The sequence below is a fragment of the Apodemus sylvaticus genome, chromosome 16 (genome assembly GCF_947179515.1).
Source record: "Apodemus sylvaticus chromosome 16, mApoSyl1.1, whole genome shotgun sequence".
NCBI lineage: Eukaryota > Metazoa > Chordata > Mammalia > Rodentia > Muridae > Apodemus > Apodemus sylvaticus.
Genome location: NC_067487.1, coordinates 78,708,655 through 78,716,331, shown reverse-complemented (window position 1 = coordinate 78,716,331; position 7,677 = coordinate 78,708,655). Strand labels below are relative to the sequence as shown.

Genomic DNA, 7,677 nt, shown 5'->3' with positions numbered 1-7,677 from the left:
GTCATATCTCTACACTATGTTGGCTTGTTTCTGTCAACTTAATACAAATATAAAGTCCAATTAATATAAATATATTTGTATTTTATATTCATTACATACATATTGGTAAATACACTTATATTCACATGCATGTGCATATATATAATGAACAACCTCATATCATTATTATTGTTATTGTTATTATTTTTATTATCCTATCCTATCAAAAGTATATTTTTATTGACTAGTTTTCATTATTTTTAAAACCTTTTTAGTTCTCCTTATTTAGGAATTTAGTGACCAGAAAAAAAATCAGACACCTAATCCATATCAAGTTACTGGACATTAAAATTGCCTGTATTAACCTATGTGAGTTGACAATGCTCTTTGTGAATTTAACAGGTACAAGGCTATCTGTGGATTACTGCACTGTTCAGAGCTTCAGTAGGAAATAAATTAGAAAAGGAGGAGTCCATTATGTCACTTCCTGAATAACATGACCCAGGAAATGAAGAAAGAGCTCTCAAAAATAATGTCAGTAAAAGAATACTTTAGAAATCCCAGTGTCACCTAGACTGTCGATTCTCCCTCATCTTCAGTTACAAAGAATATTAAATTAAGCACTTGACCTTTTCTTATGTTCAATACTTTCATTTTATCCACTTCTTAAGTCACTGTCTGTAAATCAGGAACACCATTTATTTTCTGATGCCTTTTCAGTCTATTTTCTCTGAAATTAGCTTTCCCTATTACATTCAAGCAGCCTTCCCCTTCACAAAATATTGCATAATAGCAAACATCTACCATTTTGTCCACTTCTCTTAGGCCCTTAGGGCAAAGAGGTGGGCATGTTCATTTTATCTCTGCCTTTTAGACATTGTCTGTGATATGATTGTTTTTCCTCAACTGTATCAAGATTCTATTTTTGGAGGTCTACACATGTAAATGATGGGCAGTATTGAAGGGAAAATGATAACTAACACATCCTGTTAGCTTTTGTTCAGTGCTCATGAGGACTGTCACCTGACTAGAGGGTTGACTGAGTATTCTCTGTAAGTGTGTGTGTGGTGGGGGGGGGGAAGGAGGGGGGAGTCTGGGGAATGTTTTAACATTTAGTTACTTTGAACTACCCTTGGAAAAAAGCCAGTTACCGAGCAGAAGCCTCCCACATATTGTTAGCTAGTGCTCTAGTTTGCTACCTTTCCTGTATGTGTCTGCCTAGAGCATGCAAAGCATTTTTGACTTCTTTTTCAGGCCATAGCATTATCTCAAGGAGGATTTATTGTGAAGATCAATTATACACACTGGGCTTTGTAAACAGTTTTGGGGTAAGGCCTCAGAGCAAAAGCTTTGGTATTAATTATGTCTACACAGATACAAATGAAGAACTCTACTGCCTTACGTTTTGGAAAAAAAATGTCTTTCTAATGGCAGAGCCTGGAACATTACTGTACTGGATAGCTTTTTTTTTTTTTTTTTTAAAACTAGAATCACTGTGAAAGAGGAAACCTAGACTGAAAAATTGCCTCTGTAAGATTAGCCGGATGTCTGCAAGGTGCTTTCTTAATTCAGGATGATATGGTGAGGTTCAGGCTGCCCTGGGAAAGCCCACATTAGCGGAGGGGGGGTGGGGGGTGGGGCTGGGGTCCTAGTATTTCCCCGTGGTGGTTCTTGCACACATTAGCGGGGAGGGGGGGTCCTAGCATTTCCCTGTGGTGGTTCTTGCCCACATTAGCAGAGGGGGATGTGTGTGGGGGGGTCCTAGCATTTCCCTGTGGTGGTGCTTGCCCACATTAGCGGGGGGGGGGTTTCCTAGCATTTCCCTGTGGTGGTTCTTGCCCACATTAGCGGGGGGTGGGGATGGGGGTCCTAGCATTTCGCCGTGGTGGTTCTTGCCCACATTAGCGGGGGGTGGGGGTGGGAGTCCTAGCATTTCGCCGTGGTGGTTCTTGCCCACATTAGCAGGGAGTGGGGGTTGGGGGGTCCTAGCATTTCCCTATGGTGGTTCTTGCCTCTGCTTCTGCTTCACTTGCTTTCCTGAGTTCTTTCAAAGATGACCCGTGATCTGGAGATGTAAGCCAAATAAAATAATTCCTCAAATCCTGAGTAAATTTTTAAAAAGTTCATACTTTCCCACTTTTTGACCAACCATGGTTTCTGTGCTTCTCAGAATTTCCTTATAATTTTCTTCAATGATAACAGAATTATGAATTTTGCCTTTCATACTGACCTGATTTTATTAATTTTACTTTATCACTTCTTGCAATTAAAAGAGTTTGGAGAAAAATACACATTTAACAGGTCAATCTAAAATAGATTTGTTTATTTTCAATGTTGTTTCCTTTAAATTTGAGCATATTCTTTTACCTTGGAGAAGTGATTATCTTATGACTCAGTACTGCAAAAACATTCTCTTGAAAGACTTCTGGAGAATTTACGTCCAAAACTGAATTACTAACCATCTCGAATAATCTTCACAATAGTTTTATTTTCCAACTCAAATATTATTTAAAGCAATGACTTGATTAATTGTGAATTATCAATGTTCAGCAATATGGAAATCACTCAAATTGCATATTTGTAGGTTGCACATACAATTCACGCAAAGCCATTAATCTGTCTGGAGAAATAGCTCATGGGATGAGAAGACAGAAAAGAGGTTCTGTGGTAGGAAATGACTTGTAACTAAAGGTGAGATAAAGTTACACTGATGTTATTTGTAATGATATGATTTTGGGGTATAAAAATTCAATAGGTTATGTTTAGGCAATTTCAGTCATTTAAATGCAATCTTAATTACTATGACAGACTTTAGTCAAACTTCTTGGTGATTTTTTCCATCTAAATAAATTATTCAGTTATCATCTATTAAAAACAATCTGTTGAAGATGAAATAACTAATACAAATAAATTAAATTATAGACCACTGTGAACTTTTGTTTACTCTCTAACCGAATGTTGACAAATGTTTCTATGAAGACTTGAAAACTGTTCTAGAATGCACAGAGGAGAAGTTTAATACAGAAAATCATGATGGTAGAAAAGAGAAACAAATATGGTCACAAATACAGCCTCTGTCTTCTCAGTTTGCTCCAAGTATTATTGACAGACATCAAGCATTTACTAGTAACCAAAGCCTAGCCTTAGAAATTAGTCTCTAGGTTGCATATACATTTCACACAAAGCCATTAATCTGTCTGGAGAAATAGCTCATGGGACAAGAAGACAGAAAAGAGGTTCTGTGGTAGGAAATGACTTGTAACTAAAGGTGAAATAAAGTTACACTGATGTTATTTTAAACTGATTACACCAGATTTCCTTGGAATGGCTTTCAGCTCACTTTTCTCTATGAATCTTTTTACCATTTTTATACTCACTCCTTTTGACTTCTCTGATGTTTATATTTTCATTTCCCCTATTATCTCCAGAATCCAATCATGTTTTCCAGAATCTGACTTATTCTACAAAAGTTTGGGTGTACAGAAATCTGCCTTTTTCTTTGACCTCTCCATCTTTGTCATTACCTTTTCTATAATGTATAACTAAACAGGTTCTTTCCATGATAATAGGCTAATTATAAATTGTCAGTTACCACTTGGAATGAACTAAGGTTTTTGGAAAAGCAAGCAGATTATATGTCATATCATAAAAGTAATGCATCAAGTGGTAGAATATAAATCGATCCTTACTTATTAAATGAAAATATACTAATTAATATTTAGACTACATATATTCTAAATAGTCTAAACTTTAAAATAATTTAGTCACTTATATAAATTTTTCTGATAAGAAAATGTTCTGTTCTCAACAATCTAATATAATAGAAAAACAATTTAACATTCTATTTTAAACTATTCATGCAAATGTATTTTTAATTAAAGCATGTATATCATATATGCTATATTTGCAATGAGTTGTAATCAAAATATATGTGGAAATTTGTAATATATTTATTGACATTATTACTATCTCTGCTAATATGAATGTAAGATTCTTAATAATGTAAAAATAAGACTAGCTAATTATTAATCTATACTACTTCTGAGAATGCATCTAAGGTTATCATGCATAACATACATCAGAGAAACTTTCATTCTTATGTTTCTCACAGGATTATTCAACCTTGCCTAGTTATTAGCTCTGTTTACAAGTTTATCAGGATTAATGGATAAGAATATGATTAAATCAGCATTCCAGTTTCCATCTGGTCCGCCATAGGACTCCATATCTAACAGAGCTGGCAGAGAGCTAGCCTCCCAGGAGTGCAGACAAGCCTGTGGGCGCAGGCAAGAAACACCACTTCTGCTCAGAGGCCAGAATCGTCAGGACAGAGGAACCAAAGGGAGACTTCTGGTTTCTGTCTGGTCCAGAATTTATCCTCTGTCACCAGGCTCCATACCCAAATAGCATCTGGACAGAGCTAGGCTGCCAGGAGTGCAGACAAGCCTGTGAGCCCAGGTAAAACCACCATTGCTACTCAGAGGGACGCTCCTGGAACCCTCAGGACACAGGAACCTAGGAGCAACCTGGGACAGGAGCCTTCCAGTTTCTGTCTGAGCCCTGAGCTGATCCTGTGCCACAGCACTACTGCACTACGTACACAAAAACCACCAGGAGAGAGCTGTTCTCCCTGGAGAGCTGACACACCTGCGAGCACAAGTAAGACCACACCTTCTATACAAATTCCCAGACCAAGAGGGACACTCCTAGAGTGACCAGGACACAGGAACCAAGGAACAGCTGGAGACAGGATCCTTCTGGTTTCTGTCTGCACCCTAGAGCTCACCCTGTACCACAGTTTTTCATATTCAAATTTCTCCTGGAGATACCTGGTCTCCCAGGAGTACTGACACAGAGTGTTGCAGGAGGGACAAGCCACAGTCAGAGACAGCACGAGCAGCTAACACCAGAGATAATCAGATGGCAAAAGGCAAGGGCATGAACATAAGCAACAGAAACCAAGGCTATTTGGCATCATCAGAACCCAGTTCTCCTACCACAGTGAGCACTGGATATCCCAATACACCAGAAAAGCAAGACTCTGATTTAAAATTACATCTCATGAGGACTTTAAGAAGGACATAAATATCTTCCTTAAGGAAATGCAAAATATTTGATCTTAGTCAGAATGGCTAATATTAAAAACTCAGGTGACAGCAGACGTTGGCAAAGATGTGGAGAAAGAGGAAGACTCCTTTCTCCATTGTTGGTGGGATTACAAGCTTGTACAACCACTCTGGAAGTCAGTCTGGTCGTTCCTCAGAAAATTGAAGATAGTATTATCTGAGGACCCAGCTATACCACTCCTGAGTATGTACCTAAAGGATTCTCCAACATATAAAAAGGACTCATGCTCCACTATGTTCATAGAAGCCTTATTTATAATAGCTAAAAGCTGGAAAGAACTCAGATGTCTTTCAACAAAAGAATGGATACAGAAAATGTGGTACATTTACACAATGGAGTACTACTCAGCTATTAAAAATGATGAATTCATGAAATTCTTAGGCAAATGGAAGGATCTAGAAAATATCATCCTGAGTAAGGTAACTGAATCACAAAAGAACACACATGGTATGCACTCACTGATAATTGGATATAAGTCCAAAAGCTCTGAGTACCCAAGATACAATTCACAGACCACATGAAGCTCAAGAAGAAGAAACAACAAAGTGTGGGTGCTTCCATCCTTCTTAGAAGGGGGAACAAAATACTCATGGGAGCAAATATGGAGTGAGACAAAGTGTAGAGCAGAGACTGAAGGAAAGGCAATCCAGAGATTGTCCCACCTGGGGATTCATCCCAGATACAGTCACCAAACTCCAACAACATTGTGGATGTTAAGCAATGCTTGTTGAAAGGTGCCTGATATGGCTGTCTCCTGAGAGGCCCTGCCAGAGCCTTGCAAGTACAGAGGTGGAGGCTCACAGCCAATCATTGGACTGTGCATGGGGTCCCCAATAAAAGAGTTAGAGACTGGACTGAAGGAGCTGAAGGAGCTTGCAACCCCATAGGAAGAACAACAAAGTCAACCAACCAGACCTCCCAGAGCTCCCAGGGACTAAACCATCAACCTAGGAGTACACATGGCTCTGGCTGCATATGTAGCAGAGGATAGCCTTGTCAGGCATTAATGGGAGGAGAGGTCCTTGTTCCTATGAAGGCTCGATAGATGACCCAGTGTAGGGGAATAGAGGGCGGGGAGGTGAGAGTAGGTGGATGAACGCCCTCTTAGAAGCAGGGGGAGGGGGAGGGGGATGGGATAGGGGTTTTCTGGGAGGGGGTAAACCTGGTAAGGAGATAACACTTGAAATGGAAATACATTTAATTAATTAATTAACTAACTAATTAAAAAAAAACAAAAAGGATATGATTAAGTCATGTTGTCTGTCTGAAGAGAGAAAAAATATTGAAACCAGGTAAAATTGCCCAAACTGAGACAGACATACGTGATGCTTTCTGCCTTATATATTATCTGCATTTAGAAAAAAAGAATAGAAAAGAGAATATTGGGGAAGAAAAGGAAGCAACAAAGTAGAGGAAACGAAATGACAAGATGTAATAGGGAGGTGATTGACTGAAACTACCTCGTATAGAACATATGTGTCAAATAAATGTATATGTATTTCACAATGAAATCTATTACTTTTTAAGTTAATATCTGATAATAATTTTAAGCTATCACATTTAATTTTTCCATTACTGAAATTTGCATATTTGGTAATTTATGACTGCTGTGTATTTTAGAAAGTCACCTTAGATAGTGTCTCTAAATGTGCTTATATGTAGAGGCTTTAAACAGGCTTGTGGGTTTTTGTTTTTTTTTTTTTAGACATGATGAGGTGAAACATATCAAAAAGAAATGTCTTTTTGTCATTCACTGTAAAGTTTTTTAAAAATGGAATTTAATTGGATACAAGAAGGCCTTTCATGAAAAAACTTGAGCTCTACATCAGACTTTGTCATTAGACATTAGTTCCTAACACTGACTGAACTTCTCTGCACTTTCATTTCAGAGTGGCTACCAGCTTCAAAATTTAGGACACTTCCTAACTAGAAACATTAAAGGTAACTTGAAGGCATCAGGTGAACAAGCAATAAAAAAAATTAGTTATCATTAAAATGAATAACATTTCAGGAACCTTTGGAAGCAGTTTTAAAAGTAATAGCTACAAATTATATTATTGATATTTTAATTTTGGAATTCTGCTGAACCAAGCCCCACACTATGTAAGCATTTCAGAAGAAAAATGCCAGCGCTCAATGTGGAAATCACCACTCAAAAAATTTATAACATAAAACCAAAGATAAAATCTTATTATATTGCATATCAATACATAAGGGATTTGATGGTGTTCGTTGTTTTTAATATAATCTGGTTTGGTTCAAATCCTCCTAGAGAAATGCTTCCATTCTTTTAACAATAAATATTATCGTCAGGTATGGTGACGTGTTCCTTTAATCCTAGCACCCATCAGCTGACAAGCATGAACTTCAGGGAATTCATGGCCAGCCTAATACACTGAATACACTCCAGGGCAGCCAGATCTACAATAGTGAGACTTATATTGAACAAAGAAAGAGACAGACAGAGAGACAGAGACAGAGAGAGGCAGAGACAGAGAAAGAGAGGAGAAAATAGGAGGGAGAGGGAGTGGGGAAGAGGGGAATGGGAGGGGAGGACAGGGAAGGAGAAGG

At 38.0% G+C, this 7,677-nt stretch overlaps 1 long non-coding RNA gene across 1 annotated transcript; it reads left to right on the top strand.

The window, feature by feature from the left end:
• The first annotated feature begins 1,472 nt into the window (after positions 1-1,472).
• Positions 1,473-6,199, top strand: LOC127666629 (uncharacterized). The gene is made up of 3 exons (XR_007973688.1): positions 1,473-1,560; positions 2,564-2,670; positions 4,091-6,199. It is a non-coding gene; the product is annotated as an uncharacterized LOC127666629 (long non-coding RNA).
• The last annotated feature ends 1,478 nt before the right edge of the window (positions 6,200-7,677 follow it).